The sequence below is a fragment of the Grampus griseus genome (genome assembly GCF_964374135.1).
Source record: "Grampus griseus genome assembly, contig: HAP1_SCAFFOLD_602, whole genome shotgun sequence".
NCBI classification, from domain to species: Eukaryota; Metazoa; Chordata; class Mammalia; order Artiodactyla; family Delphinidae; genus Grampus; species Grampus griseus.
In genome coordinates this window covers 32784-46527 of record NW_028132856.1, presented here as the reverse complement: position 1 = coordinate 46527, position 13744 = coordinate 32784, and the positions used below count along the sequence as shown (strand labels likewise).

At 47.5% G+C, this 13744-nt stretch overlaps 1 long non-coding RNA gene across 1 annotated transcript; it reads left to right on the top strand.

Annotated features, from left to right (window-relative positions):
• Positions 1–820: 820 nt before the first annotated feature.
• Positions 821–2921, top strand: LOC309817831. Its single transcript, XR_014296267.1, has 3 exons — positions 821–983; positions 1548–1612; positions 2649–2921. It is a non-coding gene; the product is annotated as an uncharacterized lncRNA (long non-coding RNA).
• The last annotated feature ends 10823 nt before the right edge of the window (positions 2922–13744 follow it).

Genomic DNA, 13744 nt, shown 5'->3' with positions numbered 1-13744 from the left:
CGCCGCAATATCTCTAAGTCCGCCCCGGGAGCAGGGACCCGCCCGTGTGCTCGGGGATCCTTCGCTGCAGCCACCCGGCGACATGTTCCCAGCTCCCTCCCCCTTTCTGTCTGCTGCCAGGGTCGGGCCGCCTTGTACCGAGCCGGGGTCTAGCTCCGAGGCGGACGCCCCGGGAAAAGCTCGGGCGTTTGGGCGGCCCGCGCTGCACCCTCGCCGGCCGGCGATCGGGATCCTTCCCGAGTCCGTTCTAGTCGTTTGCCGGGCGCTACATAGCGGCCGTTTTGAGATCGTCCCTTCCCTCCGTAGCTTCGGCGACTTTCGCGAGGGCTGTGACTCGGCCGCCAGGCGCGAGGCAGAGTTCCGGGAGGCGCTAATGCTGGCGGCGACTGTCCCGGTGGCGCCGAGGCGTGGGCGCTTCCTGCTGTAGCCGGAGATTGGCCGAGCAGATTCATGTGGTGTGAGGCCGGCCTTGCGCTTCGGGGCTGTGGTTGGGGTGGTCCTGGTGGGTCTACCAGCACGCCCTGGTACCCCTCCGCCCGCAAGACTGAGCGTGGTTATAGGACACGGTGTCCGTGCCCGACGTCGTCCTCCACGTCCTGGTGGTCGTACTTTCTCAATTTTTCCGAGTCATCCGACGGTGCGGAACGACACGGATGTACTCGAACGGCGCTTGGCTTTCCTCGGCCTCTCCGCTGGATCCCGAACTTATTCACCAACTTTTTACGTCTCTCGCCGGAGTGGAGCCGGCCCGGATGGAGAAACAAGGAGCACTGGGAGGGCGTCAGCGGGCCTCCTCTTCCTCCTTCCCGCGGGACCATGACGCCCGACCCACAGGCCGTCTGGGGGTGCGTCCTCGCCGCCTTGGGGATCCGTGTCCGTCCAGGTGCCGTCGCGGCAGTGGAGCTGCTCCCCGGCGACCACCTTCGTTTCTCCAGCTTCCACGCGAAGGGGTCACGTGGGTCCGTAGATGGGATTCCCTTCAGGTCAGGCTGCATATACAATGTTCTCGTCACCTGTTCTCGGCGTAGCGCTTGTGTGTCGACAGCACACGCAGGTCCCCTCACCGCGGGGTACGACACGGAGTGTCGCGGGCGAGCGGGGAGGACGCTCCACGCGGCGGCCGTCCCACTTGTGTCTCGGTGGTCGGAGCCCCTAACAAACGTTTGGAAAACAGGATGCGGCCTGGGCCGTCCGCAGATGGTCCGGAGGAGCCACGAGCCCGTGCGCAATCCTGGTTGGAAGCGGTTGTCTGAGGCTCCCCCACGGAATAAGCCCTCTCTCTGGATACTAGGAACGGTCTCTGGACCCGCGGTGGCTCACACCGGACCGAGCAACGCGACGAATGGCGGCCTGGGTCGACCCCAGGAGTTAGGGCGGCGGCTGTACACCTGCGCCCTTGCACAACCCCGGTTCGTCCCGCTGAGATTCGCACCAGTGGAGCTTCACCTGGGGGGCTCCTGCAGCAAGGTCGACCAGATGGCTTGGCAACGATATTGGGGACAAGAAAAATATATATTGGATTAATGTGGTTTTTTTTTTTCTTTCAGTGTAAGACTCACAGTAGACTCACCACAATGTGGGCATTCATGAAATAAGAAATCCTGAGATTTTGGTAATGAAAATTACCATTGTTTTCGTTACTCAACACTAGTGTAATTATTACCACTGTTTGCAGTTAATTTTGAAAACACTGACTAAAGATTCTTTATCCCAAGAGTATTTGAAGATGTTGAAAGAGGGTTTCCAGAATACAGAATTTTCTATCTACGCCTGGGAGTCAGGGAACTCATCCCTCTAATCATGAAGTCCTGCCCCACCCCCCGCAGGACGCAATCTGGAAAGCCAGACACAAATCTGTGCAGCAACAGACCCCAAGGGTCAGTACTTGCTCAGCGACTGAAAACTTCCTCATTATTCACCCTTTGCATTCAGAGCAGAATGTAGGAAAGCCAAATATGTTGCCCTAGGCAGTCATGCGGGCTTCCCCTCTTCTTGTCCGCCGCCTCCAGCTTCCTCACATCACAACTTTCTTTTTTGCCACCAGAAAGCACTTCTGCGTGTGCTTGGGTCAGTGTAACGTGAGAGGCGGTGTCTGTGCCTCTCAGTCTGTAGCGCCGGCTCTGAACAAATAGTGCTTGTCTCGCTTGGGAGGTCTTTCGTCATGTCTACAGAGCTTAGTAGAGTGAGAATGAGAACCAACCAATAAAGAAACAACTCAGGATTATATGTTTTTTTGACGTTCTCTTATAAAAATCACATTTACTCATGATGATTTTTAAAGTGAGATACATACACATATCATAAAATTCACCCTTTCATAAGTGTACAATTAAGTGATTTAGAGTTGACATAGAAAGTTGTACAACCATCATCAGTACTAATTGAGAACATTCCATCACCTCAGAAAGAAATCCAGACCTCATTTTACAACCACTTCCCCTCCCCACTCTTCCACATTAGCCTTCAGCAACCCCCTTTGTGCTTTTTGTCTATGGATTTGCCTGTCCTGTATATTTCAAGTAATTGGAATTGCACAATTCTGGACATCTCTGTCTGGCTTATCACACTTAGTGTCATGTTGTGGCGTCTCATCCATGTTTTAGCCTGTGGTTCATTCGTCTGTTTCACTTAAGAATTTGCCATTCTAGGGCTTCCCTGGTGGAGCAGTTGTTAAGAATCCGCCTGCCAATGCAGAGGACCCATGTTCGAGCCCTGGTTCGGGAAGATCCCACATGGCGCTGAGGACCCATGCACCACAATTACTGAGCCTGTACTCTAGAACCCACGAACCACAACTACTGAAGCCTGCAAGCCTAGAGCCCATGCTCTGGAACAAGAGAAGCCAACGCAATGAGAAGCCCACGCATCACAATGAAGAGTAACCCCAGCTCGCTGCAACTAGAGAAAGCTCTCACACAGTCACGAAGAGCCAATGCAGCCATAAATAAATAAATAAATAAATAAGAAATAAGAATTTGCCATTCTAGATCATTAAGATATACACACGTACACAGACACTTTCTATCATTTTTTAAAATGTGAAACACAGAATATATAAATTCCATCATAACCATTTTATGCACACAGCTCCATGATATTATGTCATATTTTCCTGCAGATTCTCAACTTGCTCCACCATCCTACAGCTTCCCCCAAGCCCCACGGACACGAGCGCAGTCCTGTTGTATTTTCTCACAACCCCACAAATCACCTACCCCGACCAGGACTCCACCAATGGTTGCCTCGTGCTGCCGGCCAAAGAAGACAACACCTGTGCAGGGAGTGGGGTAGTGGTGGAAAATGGACAGAGAGACGAAAGGAGACAGAGGTGGCAAAAGCGTGATCCCCCGGAACCCACAGTCTCCCAATCAAGTACAGCCCAGTTATCCTCAGAGTGGTGTGGCGTACGATGATGGCATCCAGGGAGGCACACTGCCAGCCAGGCTGCACTCCCCAGTGTGCTCTGAGCCCTGGGCTCCCCAGGCTCCTGTGAGTGGGCCGCTTCTGTCACATCCTTCAGCCCTCTGTGGACCACAAGCTCAGGCTGGGACTTTTGATTTCCCAGGAGACTGTGCACACTCAGGGTGTGTGACCAGTTGCAAAAGGTCAGGACCAGCCAATAGCAAAGTCCTGTCCCCTGTATTTCAGTGCCGCCCTGACACCACCTGCCCTTCTCCTACTCACTCTTTCATTCCTCTATGAAAACATTCCACCACCATATTGCAAGCTGGGGTTACGGGGACATCAGTGACAGGGGACAGCAAGAGTTGAGCATCTTACAGTGAGATGCCAGGAACTCATCCAGGCTCCACCTCAGCCAGCATAACTGTCAGATTTACTTAGAGTTAGGAACAGAGGTCCCAAAGGCACTATTGACTTGAAGTAGGCCATGCAGAAAGCTTAGAACTGAGGTCTGGTGGCCGGTAAATCTACCAAGGAGAAACACTGAATCCCAGGTAATCATAATCAGGTTGGTTAAAGGCAAAGAGGGAGGAATGTGTCCTGGTGGGGGAGGGGTGAAAACTTCCTCTGTTTCTGCTTCCCCACTTCCCACTGCCCAGGGGTCCAGACACAGGGCCACGTCCTCCTCAACACCATGTGCTCCCATAATGTCTTCTCCTTGGTCAGGCACCACAGAAGGACTCCTGCCTTTAAGGTTCTCAATACTGAGAGGTACAGCCATGAAATGTCTTTAAAGTGTAAACAAATTGAAATGAAAGATAACAGACCTCCAGACTACTGAAGTGGCAGAGGAGATGAAGGTGAGTAACGTCCCTCGGCCTCCTGGTCCTTGAATGAGGGAGGAGGAGGAGGAGGAGGAGGAGGAAACTGACCTTCAGTGAACTTGACTTACACATGGCCTGTGTTTAATCCTTTCACTGTTCAGTCATTTAGCCATCACCACACATTTACGAGCTCCTCTCTGAGTCTCGCCCAGTGTCCTCAGAGTTCACAGGCTGGAGAGGTAATCAAAGCATGATCACAGCCCTGGGGTGTTGCACATGAGGCCAAAGTCAGCAAGAATGGGTGGCCATCAGCATGTCTTCATGGATGAGGCAACATCTGAGCTGGGACTCGAAGGATGAGTTCTCCTCTCGCCATAGTGGCACTGAGCAGGAAACATACAAGATGAATGAATAAGGGAATGAAGGAATAAATGGGCATGCCCCTAACACCACACAAGGATGGCAGCCCACCAAGATGGTGGCTTGGGAACACAGGGTGCACTGGGGGAAGAGTGGGGAGATGCTGCAGCATGATGCCTGCCTCACTCCTTTCATGGTCTTTGCTGCTGCAGTGGCCTGTGCTCTACCGGCTCAGGGAGATATGTCTGTCCTCTGCTCTGGGATCCTGTAGCTCTTTACCAGCAGTGACAACATGTGGTGACCCATGTGTATTTGTCTGCCACATGAGGGCCTTTGCGATGAGGGAAAGTTTGGTGTGCATCCCAGGACTGAAAAGAAAGAGAGGATGGTGGGGAGTCCTGCAGCAGTGGGATCATGGTGTGGGCTGCTGGGGTGGGGTGAGGCAACAGCCATTTCTGGAGCTTGGGGGGGCGCATTAGTGGCTTTCTTAGCAAAGGGACTTCCAAGAAAAAAAATGCAACTCAGTTTGGGCTGCACTGACTTTGAGAAGCTTGGCGGACCTTTGGGCAGAGACCTCTGGAAGGAGCTGGACATAGAAGATGAAAGTGTGAGAGAGTGTCATGACCAGAACTCATGACCCAGATGAGATGGGAGGAGGTGGAGTGGAAGGAGACTGAGGACACAGAGGAAGTTCATGAACTGGGGTCATCAAGGTGGAGACCCCTCAAGTAAATTCCACCGCCTGCTAGCTCCTCACAGAGAGCTGGATCCAGGGAGGCCACTCAATAGACATGCACTGAGTTGACCCAAAGTCACCAAAGTTTTCACGTTGAGTCACTGGAATAGAATATGCTGAATTCAACAGATTGGTGGTGAGGCTTTTATGATAATGAGCTAAGAAAGTGAAATGAAGAATACAAATAAAAGCAAAATGCAGACTCAAGAGAAATCTAAGAATTCACACTAGTAACTAAGACTCTCAACATGCAGCCCACTGTGGCCTCAGGGCCTTTGCACTTGCTGATCTCTCAGCGTGGAACACTCTGCTCTCTCCATTGTTCACTGAACACACTCAGAAATTTGCTCAACCTTCCTTCCTGACTATTTCTCCCCAAGATACATATCACCATCGGACGTTGTGTCCATTTTATTCTTTTCTGTCTCCCCCACAATTCTGTCGCCTGCATGAGAATGGGGACTCCCTCCTTTTTCATCACCCACTGCTGCACCTCAGTGTCTGGAACAGGCCTGGAACTCAGTGGGAGACAGCTCGGTATCAGAGAGCTTATGCCAGATGGAGAATGAAGGGTTTAGAGGACACTCGGCTGCAGGTCTTGGTCTCTTGTTCTGCATGTATCTCACTATTATAATAAAGAGTCAACATCAGACCCAGGGAAAGCAGCTGCTCTGACTTGGGGAAAATCCTATTTATAACCCGCACCTCCCGTGCTGAGGTCATACGGGTGGACGTCAGGTCCCAGGCTCTCACTGGCATCTCCCCTCCTCCCAACATCTCCTCGCATTTCCCTGAGAAACCCCGGCTCAGGACATCCACCAATCCCTCCACTTGGTGGGGCCAGTGCTCAGCCATCAATATTTCTAGCTGAGAAAGGGTTTTGTCTGTGCTGTGGAACATAGAAAACCCTCTCCTCCACCGTTGTACCATCTGAGTCTCACCTTCCCCTCGGCTACACCCACACCCGGAGGGATTCTGAGTTTTTGTTCAGCAGGTGAGAACCTGCACATGGCAGGCGCTGAGGCTCCTCCAGCCATCACGATGCACCCGAACCTCCATGACAAGTCCACAGGCTGTGTGAGCAGATAGGGTCCCCCCTGCGGACTTCCCCAGGGCTGGGCCTGTACTTCTTCCTCCCCAAACCAGAACCAGAACCAGGACACTGGCCATGGCTCTGAGTGGGGAAGGGTAGGAGGGGACAAGAAGGCCCAGTGCACTCTGATCCCAGTGAGGGTTACCAGCGGTGTAAGAGGGACAGTGGGGCGGCTTGGCCTGCTTGGTGGCCGGGATCTAAGGCTGCTTACAAGCTGCAGCTGCACCTGCCAAAGATGTTGATGGTGACAAAGTGCTCCTGCGTGTGTAGGTGCCAGAGCCACTCACATAGCTCTCTCGCAACCAGTTACAATAAACACCCACATTGATTGGCAACAGGGGAAGGGCTGACTGTGATCCAGGAAACTCCCCCTAACCTCCAGGGCACATTCTGATAGGGTCTCTGAAGATGCTAAAAAGGTCTGCTTGGGCTAAGAAGACACTGGAGGATTTGAATACTGGCTTCTAAAGTACATTTTTGGTAACGTAGAAAACTGTATTATTTCAAAATTTAAAGCCTACGTTATGATTTTAGAACCAGATTACTTAGATGACTACTAAAATGTATAGTGCTGGCATAGATGAAAATAAAGGCTAAGTTGTTATAAACAGTTTTAACATCAATTTGTATTTTCCTATATTTTATATTATAGTATAAAACTGGTGTTTCTCTCTCTCTCTCTCTCTCTCTCTCTCTCTCTCTCTCTCTCCCTCTCCCCAGCTTTAAGATGTGTGTCACCATGTGGTAGGTGCCATTTCTCCTGCACCATGTACACTTCATTGTGTAGGAGAAGTGACAACATTTGTTCACAAGAGTGTAAATGAGGAGCTGAGGCGCGCGCGGACTGGGGCACTGCGATGTGGTGAAAGAAGGAAGGCACTAGGCCAGGGTGGATTTGCCCTGGCCTCTGGGCTCCTGCTTTGCCCACACACTTGGGGTGCCCTGGTTCACTCTTGACCCAGCAACAGGGGTCAAAAGGAGCAGTGCAGGCAGCCCTAGCCAACACCTTCCATATACTTCTCTCCATTTACATCATGGGCAAGGCGTTCCCTCAAAGATCTTCAAAGTTCTGGCCTCTTCTGATTTATTTCGTCTTCATTAGTCTTCTTGCCAGTGATGTCACTAACTAAATTAGCCTATACATTATCAATATTAACATATATTACTGGAATATAAATATTATTATAGTATTGCTATATTATATATTATTTATATATTATGTTTATATAGTTGTAATAAAGTAAATTAATCAATATAAATGAGTTAACATAATAATATGAATATATATTACATCTGAGAGTCAAGCCTTTGCCTCCTGCGTGCTCAGCTCTGCCCACTGAGGCACACTGTTTGCCTGTAAAAATGAAGACTTGAGGGCAAAGTGAAATGTGTGGGGGAGGCGGGCAGAGAAGACCCAACCTGCAGTCACAGTGAAGCCTCCACAACCGAATCCCTCAAGTGAAGCACGAAGTGAGTTCTGAAGGCCAGCACGAACCGCACAGTCTTAGTGAGGGGAGTGCATGCCAAACTGCTCTCCCACCCCGTGCGCCCCGTCTGGAGTGGGGGTGAGGAAGCTTCCTCCAGGGATTTCTTCCCCTTCCCTGCTCTCAGTTTCCTCCCCTCCAGATGGTCGGATGTGCAGGACAGCTAAGGGCACTTCTGGCTTGCCCCGAGTGTGGGTGCTGGCTCTCACTGGAGGATGTTAATCGTTTCTCACTTAAGTACAGGCAGTGAGTTGGTTTAAGTCATAGCCTGCAAAAACATCAATTAGCAGGACTAAATATGTACATAATTTGGGTGCACATATTCCCATACACTCAATCTTCTATATGTTTACAATGAGAGGTTTCCAATTTTTACTCAGATTTTCAAACATTGGAGATTGGGAAATTTAGTAGTTGCCATTTGGTTTTAAGACGGCAGACTGAAACGGGGCTAAATGTAAACAAACATAACATAATTTAGTCAAAGCTGTCCAAGTGCTTTATAAATGTTAGTGTATAATCTTCCAGACCAATGAGAAACGCCAGAAGAAATTCAAATAGAGACCTCATTTTGTTAAGCGAAGTGGTGATGGTAAGAGGTGAGGTGAGGAAGCTGGCCCAGGGTGAGTGGTGGGACCAGGCAGTTCAGATGTTATGGAGGCAGCTGTGGCGGCAGCTCTGCCACGTCCACCCCGGGCTGGTCTTTCAGCTCCCAGACAGGCAACTGATGTAGGTAAACTCAGGGTAGGGTGATCAGCTGATCACTGGCCACTTCTTTAGCAACACATATGAGCAGAACCCTGAGAGCTGGAAGGTGTACGAATTAGAGCCTGTGTCACTCAGACTGGTGGATCGTGGTGGCTGGAGGAACCCCAGCGCCTGCCGCATGTGGGTTCTCACCTGCTGGTCCTCCACTGCACTCAGGCTGGCCAAGTGCAGTGCGGGTCCCGGAACAACTGTGAGGGTCACATATGCTTCAGAGGCCCACCTCCCACCACGGGGGTCTGGGCAAGCCTTCACCATGGCTGCATCACAGCTCAAATTTGCCGTCTGCCTTATCCTGCTTCCTCCCTGCCTGCCACAAAGGCTGACATTTAATACACAGTCCTGCTTGTCCAGCTCCATACCAACCTCTGACTTCAGAGAAATTAACTTGTGATGGGTGGGAGTGGGAGAGACAATGTGAGAGGGATCTTGGATGCAACCAGAACGCCCTCGTGGGCAAGGAGGAGAACACATAGTGCCCAGCCTGGGTGGCAGTCCAGGTGCTGGAAGGTCACAGTGATGGGACAGCTCCAGCTACTGTTCTCAATGATGTCCCCAACACAGGGCCCCCGCAAGGCTCAAGGTTTTCACGATGAAAATTAACCATATATATGAGTGAGTTGCACTAAGACTTTTCAGTGAGGGAGCCAGAGGATTGATAGAAAGACCACACTGGGGTTTACTGATACAGAGTCAGACAGCTTCTAAACAGGGTCTTGAAATAAGAGGAGATGACCTCCATGAAGCTACTTCAGTTCTGCCACGTTTCAAGGATCAGGAATCAGTAACACATGATGAAAATATAATTTCTATGCTCAGTTACTGAACTCTTGAAAATATAACTTCTGAGTTTTCTCCATGCTATAGAGGAGGTGTTTTCAAAAGACGTCTCCTCAGCGTGCCCCCCAAAGTTCAATGCAGCACTATTGACAATAGCCAGGTCATGGAAGCAAACTAAATGCCTATCGACAGACGAATGGATAAAGAAGGTGTGGTGCATATATACAATGGAATATTACTCAGCATAAAAAGGAACGAAATTGGGTCATTTGTAGAGATGTGGATGGACCTAGAAACTGTCATATGGACTCAAGTAAGTAAGAAAGAGAAAAAAAAATATTGTATATTAATGCATATATGTGGAATCTAGAAAAATGGTACAGATGAACCAGTTTGCAAGGCAGAAATAGAGACACAGATGTAAGAACAAATGTATGGACACCAAGGGGGGAAAGCGGGATTGGGGAGCTGGTGGTGGGATGAACTGGGAAATTGGGATTGACATATATATACACTAATATGTATAAAATAGGTAACTAAGAAGAACCTGCTGTATATAAAAAAAAAAGTGTCTCCTCAGATATGGGCTTCATGTGAACAGGTGCAAAGCAGAGATTGTTCCTGTGCCAACAAATTCTTGAGAGCACAGGGAGAGTGGCCAAAATCAGTGACATAATAAAACAGTTCTATAAAGTAAGAGTAAAAGAAATCAACTCCATGTAGCAGTGTCCCACCCTCTCAGCTTATGTGTTTGTATTCAAGAAAAAAAATCTGCTTCTAGAATAGTTATTGAAAATCAAACCTTGGATTTTACCAGGCTGAAAAAAATTTTTTGGAACTGGATTTTGTTTTCTAAAATGTAATTTTGCTTTCATTTTTGCCTGGAACACTCCATGAGTGGCTATGTCTGGGAGGGTATGAATTAACCAGCAGGTTCTGGAATGAGGATCCTCTTCCCTCTCAGAGCACTTGAACTGGCATTGTAATGCGTGAACCCAGAGGGGCCAAAACAAGCCTCAGAGAAACGTTTTGTTTAAAATAACAGCAACAGCAAGTCTTCCTAGAAATACTGTTCTGTGTAGTAGAATTTTCCCCAGGCCACAGAGGCTGAGCCACATGGGGCGCATCTCAAAGCATGATGCATCCAGGGCTGGGGTCTGGGAGCTGCCTTCAGGCCTGGGCCCAACCTCTCAGGAACCCGGTGACCAAAGCCAATGTATTGTAAAACCTACAATAAAAACGCACAAGCCCCCAAATGTGCACAACATAACGTTTTCAATGCCAACCTCAGTTTCCTGTGAATTATTTGTGAACAGATTTAAAAGCTGTGTTGGGGATGGCAGCAAAGAAAAAAGAGGATATTGGCCATAAAATTTGTTCTAAAAGACCTGTAATCAAACTAAATAAAAAATCTCTCCAATCTTTGGGGAAACATTTACTAATTTACAGGCATTGTCCTAAAGTTAGCAAATCCCTTACGGTTTGGGGATTGTTTGGGAAGATGAAGCAACAAGGGTGTGAAGCTTTAAGAGCCAGTTCAGGGCCCATGTCAGCTGAGGTCGTCCTGCCCGTGAGCGTCTGGAACAGGACTGAGCGGGCAAGGGGTCAGGTTCAGGGGCGCGTTTACTGGCTGACGTGGTTCTCTTCCCTCATCCCTGCTGAGCCACAGCCCCTGTCATCCCTTCGTGGTGTCAGTTAGAAGATGCCTCTTTCTTGGGGGAGGGGAGGCTCCTTATTCTCAGACACAAAGCAGCAGCAACTGGTCCTATGTCTGCAAAAGTCCCATGTTGTGAACTCATTTGTAATACTGTGTTTTATCATTAATGTGCTGGATATTTTTATTTAATTCATCTGAAAACTGGTTATCACCACAAAAATTTTATTTTTGCCTGCGCTGCATGGCTTTTGGGATCCCAACCAGGTGTAGAACCCAGTCACCACAGTGAAAGCCCGGAATCCTAACCCCTAGGCCACCAGGGAACGCCCATCGCCACCAAGTTTAATAACAGAATTAGGTGCACCAGATACAGCCTAAAGTTCAACCTAAATTTTACAGTGAAGTTTTTGCCTGAAAGTTGTAAGGAATTTGAAACAAGACTAGGCTCTGTAAAGGCACCACAAAATATGCTTGTTGACTGGGCTTTATTAACTTTAAATAAAATTTATACACAAAAAATTAGACACAATTATTTACATAGTGATCAGCATAATAAGTGAGGGATAGAAATAAAATATGAAACTGGATATGCTTACAACAGTGTTACCTGATTCTGGAAAGCTTTTTGGCACAGTTATTATACAGCAATGGAAAAACCAAAAGAAAAAAAAAAAAGGAAATGGTGGTATTTCAAAGTCTTACTGTTACATGAGAACAGCAAGTTGCAAAGAAACAGGAATTATTTATTTAACAGAACTGAAAATGAATCTACGTTATTTGTGTGTAAATGTAGATTTGAAAAAAAATATTTAAAGTTTGGGGAAATTATACAAATAAACATCACACACCTTGACAGGGATGAAAGGGAAATGTGTTTGGTTATTTTGGGGGGTTTTTTGGGCCCTGCAACATGGCTATACGCTGGGGTCTTACTCCCCCAGCGCCCTTGGCAGTGAAAGTACGAGTCCTAACCACGGGACCACAAGGGAATTATTTCCCTAAAGTAGGGTAAATTTGAACTAAAATGTCCACTGCTTGTATTAAAACACAACAACAGTAACTGTGCATGTGGCATTATAAAACTAGCTTGTTGTAAAGCCTAGCCAATACATTTTGGAGTCAAGCAACAGGAAGGTTTATTCTGTGGGAGAGAATGCATCTTAATGTAAGGATTAAACACAGAACACACACGAAGCACAATTAATGAAACCCTGGCTGCACACTGTTTTCTACTCTAGTCACTAGAACATTTCTTGAGCACTCGCTGGGCTTAAGTCAGCCTGGAAATCAGTTAGTTGCCCAAGGCAAGTCAGAATTTATGTCATACTCATAGAAAAGACGGATGAGTTTATTAGTTTGGCTACTACGGTCTGTCAGTGGAAGAAAAGGTATATTTTAGTCTCAAAACTCTTTTGGGCCTGTTCTGTCAGGGAGAGCTACATGAAAAACAAACAACCCAAACCAATGTTAAAAAGCACCGTTTTAGCATACCTGGTGGCTTCTGCCAATTTAGAGATTTCTCTTTTTCTGCCATGTGTCCAATGCCATATAAAATAAAGGAGGCCGAGTGGGCAGCAGGCAACGCCCCCGCGGCGCTGAGCAGCCGGGCATCCGTGCTGGCAGCAGCAGCTCAGGGCGCCCTGGGCTTCGGTCCTGACCAAGAGTGAGAGAGTCAAGGAGCATTTCTGCTCTGGGTGCCTAAAGGCATTTTATTCCTGGATAATCTGGATCTACAGAAAGCAAGGGATGGCCTTATATTGTTTTCTACATCACCCACAATTTTAAATAATTTGCAAATTTCTTATTTTTTGCAACCAGAGATTTGGCATTCTGGGGACAGAGTATAAATATAACTACATAACTCAGTGTAAATAGAGTATAATTAGAGAGACATGTGAGTCTAACTTACCTTGATATCCTAGATACTCTCGCTCTCAGTAGACAAGGTTCAGACTATATACACTGGACATTTCTATGGATTGAACAGCAAGTGGCAAGTTTAGTCCATTAAAAAAACCAAAAATCAAACAAACAAATCCTTCAGTTCCCTACTGTTTTATTTGTTTGGTTTTTAAACAGCTGGCCACGCTTGCCACGGAAGCATAAATATTTTTATGTACTAGTGCATTAAGTACAAGCACATTAGCTTGGAGGGATAGTTTTTGAAGAGCACAAAGCCATCTAAAATCATGTCTATGAAATATTTACAATTTACCACAGAAACAGGCCCTGCCATCTAAAAATATACTTGAGACCAGCCCTGAAATTTTTCTCCTGTGATCCTGTTCAGACAGACAGACTTGATAAGTTCGGTTTTCTTATGTAGAAAAAGAAACTAAAAGAGAAACAAATAAAAGACTTAAACTAGCAGCTAACAAGTGGGAAACAAACTACTATTTATTAAAATATTTGGTAACACTCATAGTGCAGGCTCGAATGCTCTCAATTCGATGTACTTCACAGAATGTTTTTATACCTTTTCAACGACCGGTCTCCCCCAATCCTCGAAAGCTTACATTTATTCGGTACAGTTAACAATTAATATGTGTTGAAATTACTGTAGCTGTGTGTCCTGGTACAATTCACAAAAATAACTAAAGACTAGAAATGTTGATAAAATATTCTGGAGAGACTGCACCCAGA